Consider the following 12,154-nt stretch of genomic DNA (forward strand, 5'->3'; position numbering starts at 1 on the left):
ATGAAAACAGTGGTGTGGGGAATACACACCATTCCTGGGTGCAACTACCACAAACCTCCCGAGGAGTGACTGTGAAGCAATATCAGTTTCCAGGAGGGCATGCAGAAATTGGGGCTACTATTCTGAAACTGGAAGAGGGTTTCATCGGGTTGGTCCATAGCGCACACAATGCCCTGGTATGGCTTGGTGGAAAGCCTGACAGTTTCTGGAGAAGGGCTGTGGACTATTGAGAAATGAATGAAGTTATACCATGGCAACACTCTATAGTACAGAACATCAGGAGTTTGATAGACATTTGACCCACAAACTGGGAGCTTATCAAGTCCTCATTTGGCTAATGCCTTCTTTTCCATTGACATTGGCACCTGAGAGCCAAGATTAACTTGCTTTGTATATGGAAAGGCCGACAATGGACTTTCATGGCACAAGGCTATTTACATAGCCCCACAGTGTGCTATGGCCTGGTGGCCCCGAATTTGGCCAGGTGGGAACACCTGACATCTCTTCATTTGAATCATTATATTGATGACATAGTGCTTGTTTCTGATTCTCTTACAGATTTAGAGAGCACGTGCAGCTAGCCAACCCAACCCATTAGATGAATATGGGCGGCTGTGAATGCCAGCAAAGTGCAAGGACCTAGATTGTCTGTCAAAGTCTTGGGCTTTATCTGGTCCAGTTAGACAAATATGTTGCCTGAGGCTGTTGGAGACAAAGTACAGCCATTCCCATGGCCAGAAACTTAAGTAATTACAAGCCCTTGGGGGTTTTGATGGGGTACTAGTGTGCCTTCATAACCCATTAGCCCAGACGGCATGGTCCTTATACCACCTGACAAGGGGGGAATTTAGGATTGGATCTTGTACATAGAGGCCACTTTCGAAAGCCAAATGCCTGGTGCCCCAGGAGCGAACCTTAATGGTAGTAGACCCACAAGCTTCTTTTCAGCTTAACATTTATATAACTCCAGAAGGGTGTAGTTGGGGGCAATGACAGTTCCTGGACATGTGGAATGAGCTCTGGGACCTCTCCACCTGGCAGAGAGACCATGTTGATCCCCTGTCCTCTACTACCAGTTTCAAATACCACTTTAGATCAGTAGACACAACCACTGGACTAGGCTTTGCCTATCCAGTTTTTACCCTGTTTCAGTCTATAGCCATCTGGGCCTTATAGCAACAGGTGTCCCATTATGGGAAGCCTATGGAGATTCAAAGTGACTGAGGCTATGTCTTTGTTGGATAGGACACCCAATCTTGAGCCAAGAAACAGGGCAACCACTGGATATTACATGTGGTCTACAGGCCCCAAGTGGAAGATATGATTTAAAGATTTGAAGGTCTCTTTTGCTGAGGATATATTTGTATATCCGAGGCCTTCTGCCATTCCATTTGGATCATTTTTTCAATCTCTGCAAAGAATGATACTGCTATTTTTATTGATATTATGTTAAATCTGTATATTGCTTTTGGTAGAATTACCATTTTCACAATATTAATTCTACCTATCCAGGAGCAGGGGAGGTCTTTCCATCTTCTCAAGACCTCTCCTATTTCATTCTTGAGGGTTTTTGTGTTTTTATTATATAGGTATTTCACATCCTTGGTCACTGTTATTCCAAGGCATTTAACTTTTCTTTTTTGTTGATACTATTGAAAATGGGACAGCCTTACTGATTTCTTTCTCCATATATTTGTTGGAAAAGATATGTTACTGGGTGTGGCGGGGGAAGTTGGGGTATTAAAGCCCAAGTACACCCTCTTGTCACTCACCCATTGCAATAAAATCTTGAACTCAAGCAATTATTTCTCTGAGTGCTTTTTTCTAGAATCCTAAAATGTAATATTATGCCAGTTCCATCTGGTAAGACTTACAATCTGATCAATTGAGGTAGAGCTGAGTCAGGTGATGTAGAAGAGAAGTATACTCTTGCAAATTGCAAAGAGCATCAGAGCAAGAGGCTAGCCCTGAGCTTTAGCTGTGATAGCCTTCCAGGGACCCTGACATCTAAGATGACCTTGATAAAGGCCTGAAAAGTGATGCACTCTTTGAATTTGAGTCCCACCTCCAAAGGGACCAGACAAGAGACTTCAGTGCTGTAATTTTAGTGAGACATTTCACGATTAATTGTAATATAAAGATATTTATGTAGGTAGAAACATATATGAGACTTGTTATATGGTATTGACTCACATGATTATGGGATTGAGAGTCTACTATCTATATGTAGGAGGTCCAGGAATGCAATTGTTGCTGCCTGAAAGCCTGAGATCTTAGAAGAACCAATAGTGTGGATTCTGGTCTGAAGATGAAAACTCAAGAACACAGAGTCCTGAAGGAGGGGTTGATGGTACATTAGCTACACCAATGGAACAAAGAGTAATTCTCCTTTCTTCTTCCTTTTTTTGTACTCTTCAGACCCTAAAGAGGTCAATTCACTTTATTCAGTTTAATGCTGAAAGTATTTTTATTTTTTTCAATTTCTAGGATTTTTTCCCCTTCTGGGTTTCTTCAATAATCCTTTTGTTGATCAATAGAGTGTTGCAAATCTTCAGGAGTCTCTGTGTTTTCCGTTGTTGCTCACATTGATTTATACCTTTATTGCATTGTGGTAAGATATAATGCATAAATCATGCTAATTTTACTAAATTTGTATAGACTTGCTTCAATTATTAACATATTATCTATTTAAGAAAAGGTTTCACAAGTTGTTGAGAAAAATATAAATTTTGTGGAGTTAGAATGTTGCATAAATGTCTAAGTCTATTTGACATATGTGTCATTGAGCTCCCATTTCAGATTGGATGATCTGCATATTAATGGTAGTGGAGTATTAAAGTCACCACTATTGTTGGGGTGGGATTTATATTTGACTTAATGCCTACTAGACTAGACTATCTTTTGCTTTATAAGGTTATGAGCAGCAGCTGTGTTTGGTGTGCATATGTTTAGGGATAATGATATTGTATTCTTCAAATTTCTCCCTTGAAGAATACAAAATAGCTTTCTTTTAAATATTTTATTTATTTCCTTGTTTATTTGAAAGCAGAGAGAAAGAGACACACATATATATATATATATATATATACTGGCAGAAGGGGAGGAGAGGTTGTGGGTTGCAGACTAAAGGTATTCTGGAGCTGCTCAGCTGGTCCCTGTTGTCTCCTTCTTTGATTCTTTTGATTTTGCAGAGCCAGCATGAGTGGGAAGAATCCCTTCACAGTGGTTCCCAATGATATTGCTGACCCAGGCAGGGCAGGATGAGGAGAAGCACTGGCTGCTGGCTGGAGCCATACTCTTACTTTCAGCCTATGTCTCCTGGTTTCTGGAACCTCCTTCTTAGTACTCTACAGGATCTCACCTGGCTTAATAAGCTCCTTGTACTTCCTGACTTTTTTTATTTGTTTGTTTTTTGAAGAAGAAGAGTGTGTTGAGTGTTATCCTTGCCTCTGTTTTTGTCAGGCTTAATTAGGAAGGCTCCTATTCTGTCACCTTAACTAGAGGTCTCTAAATGTAGAACTTTCTGAGGATAAGATTAATTTACTGTTGGACAATACATGGATATCAGAATGAAGCCAAGTTTTGGGATGCATAGTTTTATGTTTTAACACTCACAGCACTTCTAAATGTAGAGAGAAGTTTGGAGCTCTGGCTGTTCATGCTTTTTGATGTTTTCTGGCTGGTTCTTAGAGTAGACTAAAGGATATAAACTTCAATTGCTTTATGGGGAGGGTATAATCTGGTAAGAAAGGCCCTGGATAGGGTGAGATGAAGCCTAACCCCAAAACATTTGGCTATGACTTGTAACTCCCAGTACCAGAAAGAGGTTACAATCCACATTGAACTGTTCATTGGCAAGACCTATGAGGTCCCCAAAACAAGACAGGCTTCTGTCAAAGCACTTGATCACTTGAGGAAGAGGTAAGACCCTATTGCCAAAGACACCACATGCTGCCAACACAGAACACTGAGAGAAGCCAGTTCCCAGACTGTTAACTTGTATAGCACTGGAAAATGCTACATGAGCTGCAGGGGAAAAATGGCCAGCAATAAAGCACAGGACAGGGCTGTATGAAAGCAGCCAGCCTGACAAGATATATACATCTGTACAGTGGTGATTCCCAGCCTATGTGGGTAACAATGGCTCTCTGATTGGCTAAGAGATCAGCTCAGTGGGAAGGAACCCATAGCTGGTACTGGGAACTGAGTCAGAATCCTGAGGTGACAAAGACTATCATCTCCAGTGACAAGCTCCCAAAAGAGAGGCTGCAGCCATCATAATCTTTGAAATTAACAATTTTTTAACTTCTGCTGATCTCAAGCTCTGTTGACTAATCTCTTTTTATTCTTCAGATGGCAGCAAGAACCAAGGACAACCAAAATCTATCAACATGACAAGAAAAGATAGCTGACTCCCTGGCAGGAGATGAACCACCCCTTGCCCATCAGCCAGGACCCAGGTGAAACCCCAGAGAGATTGGCAAGATGAACGTGATTGTTGTTTCCATGGCAATCCTGACAACCTGCAACAGGGTAATGGAGATAGACACTAAGGATACTCAAAATACACCAAAACAGAAATCTAGAATCTTCTGAGAGCTCAACACTAAAGCAGAGTTAAATCACACCCACTGGGCTGGAGAGATGGTTTAGTGGTTAAGCGCTTGCTTGTGAAGCCTAAGGACTCTGGTTCAAGGCTCGATTCTCCAGGACCCATGTTAGCCAGATGCACAAGGGGGTGCACACATCTGGAGTTCGTTTGCTGCGGTTCGAGGCCCTGGCGCGTCCATTCTCTCTCTCTCTCTCTGCCTCTTTCTCTCTCTGTCTGTCACTCCCAAATAAATAAATTAAATAAACAAAAAAATTAAAAAAAAGAAAACACCCACCAAGGCTTAGGGCAGTTTTGAAAAGATTGTAAGAGCCACTGGGTAGAAGGGAATATCCAGAGGCATTGTGCCTCCTCACAATGACACACTGCTGCTTTCACAACTCATAACCCATGACCCCGTGGGGAATACCAGCAATCCTGCTGAAGAGGGCCCTTAGCGGAATGGGGGCAGGGAGGAGGGAAATGATGGTACCAACACATGATGTGTCCATACAAAGTTTCCACTTAATAAAAAAAAATACAAGATCCATTTTTAAATATTTTAAGGGCTGGGAAGATTGCTCAGTGATTAATGTGCTTGATTAAATATCCTACTTCCTTAATTCAATTTCCCTGTACCCCCATAAAGCCAAATGCACAAAATGGCACTTGCATTTGGCATTCATTTGCAGTAGCAAGAGGTCCTCCCTGGTGCACAGAGTCTCTCCTCTCCTACTCCCTTTGTCTCTTACACAAATAAATAAAATACATTTCCTTTTAAGAAAAGGAATTTAAGAATTAAATTGCTCATGTATTTTGTATTCCTGAGGAGCATGACCATTAAGGGGAATGAGTTGGGACAAGGAGGTAACACTTCAGGAAAGTCTGGATTGAATATTTCCATAATTCCCAGCAAAGCCCAGGTCCCTTCAGTTTTCATCCTCAGCCTGGGGAGAGTTTGCTGAGGGGCTGAAATTCTCCAACTCCTTTCTCAACTTTGAGAAAGAAATCAATCAGTGAGCATGGTAACCATGAAGTTTCCAGTTCAGCTGCCCTGGAATTCTGTGTTTTTAACAAGCAAGAGATGCAGTGTGAGTGAAGACGCTGCCGGGTCCTGGCTTAAAGGTCTTGGTGCCCAGCTGGTATGGTGGTTCCAAAACCTTCTCAGCATGAGAGCCCAATTACTGTCACTTCTCTTTGGCTGGTGCACACTCAACACCCCTGGGTGACCCCTGCTCTCTGCCCAAGGGTTTAATCATCACAATTAATCAGCCTCCCTTTAGAAGTTCTCCACTCATTTATCACGATTTCCATATTTACACACCTGAAGCTCTGTCCTTATGGACTTATAGACTGCTGCTGGTGGTGAGAGACGAATTCCAAGATAATGGGAAACTAAGGGTGATTTGTTGTTTGCCTTTCTTCTTTTTATGATGAAGATGAACCTGAATGTTTTGGCTTCTGAAAATGAAGAAAGGTGCATTTTAAGGCACAGTGTACATATATGGGTAAATTCATGAGCAATTTCTGTTGGAAAGTAGCGCTTTGGAGCCTGTCTAACAGGATAGGAAAGAAGACCTTGGCAGCTCCCCTCTTAAGCCTTTGATGCTGCCATGGGCCTGTAAGGTGTGGGAAATTGGATTTTCTTCAGAGTGGATTTGATATCACATTCTTCACAGCCAGGACCCTGACTGTACTCTACAGGAGGTGGGCTTCTGCTGCCTGGGGTCTAAGGGAAGTCAGCAAAATCAAATCCTGTGCTCTAAAACATTGTGATAGACATGACATTGCTACTATCATTTACTAATCATGAGTCCTGGGTTCACATTTCTTGTCACCATGAAACTGTATAAGCATAAAGGGCATGCCTTTACAGCATTCAGCTTTTTTGTCATTGTGAGAATGACTGTGTATACTCATATAAGCCATGCATTTTCTGTATTTTCTCCCAGAGACAGGCTGGAACATATACATGAACACATATAGAGCTACGAGGTACAAGAGGACATGCATCCCCTGTTTCCATCGACAGTCGACGTGTGCAAAGCCCTCACTGCAGCCACGTGGACAGGAAAACTAGCTTGGAACACTCACGTGTACAAAAAAACTGAGGCTCTCACTCCAATTTTTATTCTGGCAAGTCTTTTGATGCTTCTGAATCTTGTTCTCTCTCCTGTGGAAAATGCAGGCTTCATGCAGCCTTATAGTTGAGAAGAAAGGAGATTGCAGAAATACAGGGAACCTTGGGGGTAATGAAGTGTCTTAGATATGCCCAGGGCAATTATGTCACCCACAAGCAGCTTATATGAAGGAAAAAAAAGGAAATGCTCAGCTAAGAACTAAGGAGTTTAATAGTGTGCTTAAGCGCTCTTTTCTTCTTTTTCTCCAGGAACACAACAGCAGTCAATGAAATATAAACAAAGCTGTATGAGGCTCACTCTCTCTTGCTCTTACTGAAGAAATGTAGACTATTTTGTACTAAAAAAGCAATATCTGTATACTACTTTCCTATAGCTATGACCACAACACCTGACAGAAAAAGTTCCAGGAGGGAGGATTTATCTTGGCTCACAGTTCCAGAGGGTTCACTCCATGGTGTTTGGCCCTGAACACTTGGGCAGAACAGCATGGTGGTGGATATGTGTGGTATGAAGAAGCATCTTTGCCTCAAGATTGACAAGAAGGGGAAGGGAGAAGACTCAGATATCCCTAAGTACACGCCCTTAACTACCTTCTTCCTCTAGCTAAGCCCGGCCTCCGAACATTTCCAGAATCTGGCAAAATACTTTCACCAGAAAACTAAGTCTTGGCTCATGATTCTGTAGAAGGACATTTCATATTTAAATCATAACATTGTCCTTACTTGAAAGATATATTTTTATATCAAAATTTGTTCTTTTGAATGAAAGGTCTTTATATGTGTGTGATTCTGGATGTTCAAGAGGTGATTGCATACTAGGAAACCATTATACCACATGGACTGTATACCCGTAGCCCTGTATTTGGTTTTTATATATGTATACATGCATTTTGATAAGGATTGAGATACAATTCTTTAAACATCCCATACTTGTCTGTATAGTTGCTTCTTTTTTATAAGTTTGAGAGAAAAAACTATCAAACAGTCGGTGATACAGTGTTGTGTTAGGCATGATGGGTGGTGAAATGAAGGCAGCTTGTGACCTGATACCTGAACGAGTACGTATACATAATGCCTGTGAGGAAGTCCTACACACTCCCCAGAGAAGGGAGGGTGGACCACATTGCAACCTGCATTTTTCCAGCCTTTTGCACAGAAGGAAACTTGATCAGGTACATGAGTCACCACGGCCATAAAATGAGAGCAGAACAACTGCTCTGGCCTCTGAAGCCCTTCCCCTGGCTTTAAGACTCTCACCTCAAGCTGTGCCAGGGTCTGGACTAAGTGAAAATTTGGAAGGAATCAAAAATGCCTTTACTCTAAAAAGCAGACTTTTCGGCTCTGTGGATGTAGAGGTAAAAACCTTGAGAGTTAAGGACTCTCATCGCAATTAAACAATTACTTCTCATATATGACAAAATTACACTTACTCAAGTACTTGACAAGAGACTCTGAAAACTGGTACTCTAAGTGATCTGTACTAGAGAAAGGGAAACTAAGAAAATAACATTTCAAGATACCCTCAATACACAGAACTACCAGTATACAAATTCAGAAGACCATAGCTAATCTGAAGTAAACAGAAAATTATTTAGCATCCCTAAACCTTAACATTTAAGGAGATCTGGAGTCGGCTAAAGTTCCAGCCCCTCTCCCCGACCCCTTTTTAGGTGTCTGTGGAACTTATAGGCAGCCATATCTATTTAATGGAAAGATGACATAGTATCAAAACTAGTGATTGCAAAGGGAAGACAGGAGTGCTTAGTTCCCTTATACTGATTCTACACCCAGAGCCTATTTCTAAAGCACCAACTATCCCGTCAAAGTTTAATGGCCTAAGTGCAGGCATTGTAAAAGTGGCCGCCAGATGGCGGTAGTGCACTCTGGATACGTGGCTCCTTGGTGGCTCTGTCTTCCTGTATTCCACTCAACAAATTCCCCGCTAGGTGACAGCAATGTGAATATAATTGGGAAAGTCATTAATGGATTATCTGGAGAAAAAAAAAAAAAAAACCCTCACGATTTTAATCCTTCTGTTAAATTTGACAGGAACATTTTTTTTTTAAAGTGTGCTTGGACGAGTTTTCCTCTCTGGGAAATTTAACATCATTTGCTCTTCGGCTTACCACACATTAATTTAATATACAGGAGTAATACACACACACACACACACACACACACACACACACACACACTCACACAAAATCAAGCTCTGAGGGGTGCCTCCCAAATAATCTGGGAAGATTGTTATATTTGAAACTAAATTATTTCGGAGCTCAGATTTTCTTAATCCAATTTAGAGGGAAAGCCCACTAAAATAGTGTTGATTATAATAGCAGTTATTATTCATTGGCCAACTACAACGTGCCAATAGCTATATTAAATGCTTTCAAAACATGGGTCTGGGTTAAAAACTCTCAGGCAAACCCATATTTAAACGTTAGGCTGTACAGAGTCATTACTTTTGTCCTTTCCATGACCTCATACTTTTACTGTGGAGCTGCTTTAAATGAGGGGAAATTAGAACTGCTTGTAAGGTATGAATTTGAGTGAAAACTGGGACATATTCCTCACAAGATTTTCTCTCATGTGTAGGTATATAACATGAATTCACCAAGGAAAAATAATACGTTTTGATTCCACAGTTACATTGAAAACTAAAACTGACTATCAGTCCAGGAGCAAGAACAAACTCGTAACCACACCCATGCTGGGTTATAAATGGCTGGAGGGAGCACAGATGGGCATGGAGGAGGGATAAATGCAGAGAGAACACAGGAGCTTGACAGGGGAGAGAGGGGTCCTGGAGAGGAGGCAGGGTGTGGTGATCCCTGCTCCAGGTCTTTCGGAAGCTTTATGTGGGCATGTCTTGGACAGCCCTGATGGTTTCCATGTGAGAAGACACTTGAGCATGCTCAGAAGACTGGCCCTGAGCAACAACCTTTGAAGACACTCAGTGACAGCGAGTGGGACCCAAGGATGTCCCCAGTGGGAAAGAGCCTACCTTCAGGAGGCTCTTAGAACCTCACTTCTTCTGTTGTTATGCCTACATTGGACTGGAATTCAGAACAAGAGCTTGTATTTTTCTGAGGGCCTCAAAGCCTTTCCTGACCAACAGACTGGGTAGGTAGTCTGTCCCCCGACATTGAGCTTTTCATTGATTAAGTCATGGTTTCTGGGAGCAGCTTTCTTCTCCTCTGCAGGCTACTTCCATTCAAAGGTTTTTTTTTTTTTTTTTTTTTTTTTTTTTTTTTTTAATGAGAAAGAGAGAGAATTGAGGCACCAGGGCCTCTAGCCACTGAAATTGAACTGATATGCTCATTCCCGTGTGCACATGTGAGACCTTGTGTGCCTGGCTTAAGTGCGTTCTGGGGAGTTGAACCTGGGTCCTAAAGCTTCAAAGCCAAGTTCCTTAACCACGAAGCCCTCTCTCCAGCCCCTTCAGAAGCTTTTTAAATAGAAATAACTTTTAAAAAGTGACTTACCAAGTATCAGGCTTGCTTCTGGCCTTTTTGTATTAGAATGAAACGGCAAGACTGCCTTTTTACTTTCTTACATTACTGATTGTACCACACGCTTTGATGGCACATCATAGAGAAATCCAGCCAGAACGCAGCTGACAATTTCCTCATTGTCGGTAGCCCTCATAGTTCTGGAAAGTCCTATGCAAGGTGTTGGGGAAGAACTGTCAGCAACAACAGTCTTTCAGCTGTGGACTATGTAATCTACACCATTAGCTAGCCAGACAAGATGTGCCCACTGGTGAAATAATGGCAAGTCTGTGATGGAGGCAACCAACCACCTTTTGAATGGATTTGAGGCCTAACTCTATAGGAGAGAACATGTGCCTACTGTGATAAACCTAGTCAAAAGCACACACAAGCACACACACACACACTTTTTACCCATCGAGTATCACTGTCAGCTTTGGTCAGAGGGGATTCATTTGCAGTGAACGGTTGGTAACTGCAGAGACTCATTTGTGCTCAAGGTGCTGAGAATGACTGATAATTTAAAACTGAACCCTAAGTAGGTCATGTATATCAAACCCCTCTAAGGTCCCAGGAACACTGTAGAAGAGGGGGAGAAAAGACTGAGTCAGAGGGGGAGGTAGAATGCTGTGGAATGATTACTTCTTCACATGAGCTCATAGGAGCTATGGTTACTAGCACACTGCTTGCCTAAGAGTAGGCCTACCAATACTCCCTTGTGATGAGAGCAGAGTTTCATGAGATCTCTACCCATGTCCATGAGTGACAACGTCATAACTAAACTCAAATTATGTAAAATTATATATGCTTAACAAAACAATTCTTGGCATTATGGCTGGTTAGCTTAGTTGCCATTCAGATCCGATAGATAATCACAATTTGGGTCTGTAGATGGGATCTACCCCCTCCTGTCTTTTCATGGGCAGGAACTCTCTTTCCTTCTCTCAATCTAATAAAGCCCCTCTAAACCCTAAAAGAAAAAAGATAAAATTATACTGTTTTTGTACACAATTACTTTATTTTCCAGTAAGTTTGAACTTTAATGTAATTTATTTCAAGTATTTTTATGAGAAATACCCCCAAATCATCAGGCTCCAGCAAAGGATAAGGGGAGACTTCCTCTTCGGGGAAGATGAGAGAAGGGTCACCTTAGATTCATAGGTAAGACCCCTCTGGGCTAGGGACTTACAGAAAAGACAGGCATGGTGATGAGGGCCTGGGGAAGGGTGTTCTGGGGGGAAGGAAGGTGGAGTTTCATCCTGCAGCATGTCCCTGGGTATCTGCTGGCTAGAGATGACCCGAGCTGGCTAGGGAAGACGAGCAGACTAACCAACTGCCTCATGGTTCTTCCTCACATTTCCTTCTTAGTTCCAGTCCAGTTCTACTCTGGAGCTCCCTTCTCTGTGAAAATCCTTTCTCTGGAGTCTAACATGTTGCACCAGTGGGATTCGAACCCTTTAATATTGCTTATGTCTTCCTAGTGTGCCGCTCATTCCGTGTCTGCCACCAGGGGAGATATTAGCCCACTTAGCTGAATTAAGCATGATCAGATCTAAATGTAGTTAATTGTATCACTACAGCCTGCCCAATTTGGTTCTAATTTGGATCCATATAAACTATGACTGTAAAAATAAGAATAGTTTTGAAGACAGTCTTCCCCTGGCTTTTTTATTGGGGGCGGGGAGAGACTTGTACAGGAATAAAAGAAGATAAAATGGGTCCAGACAGACTGGCAGCTCAGCAGAAGTGTGAGCTGTCACCCTGGCAGTTGGTGGAAAGATATTGGCTCAGACTCCCTAGTGCCCTCAGGAGGATGTGGCAGAAAGGAGTCAGTGGCCTGTGAAAACAAGGTATGATTTGAGCATGGAGGCATAGTGGCTGACAACCCTGAATGTTGTTCACTACCAAAATGTCCAATTTTAGAAGTTTGTGGCA

Source organism: Jaculus jaculus, chromosome 14, assembly GCF_020740685.1.
Source record: "Jaculus jaculus isolate mJacJac1 chromosome 14, mJacJac1.mat.Y.cur, whole genome shotgun sequence".
NCBI classification, from domain to species: domain Eukaryota; kingdom Metazoa; phylum Chordata; class Mammalia; order Rodentia; family Dipodidae; genus Jaculus; species Jaculus jaculus.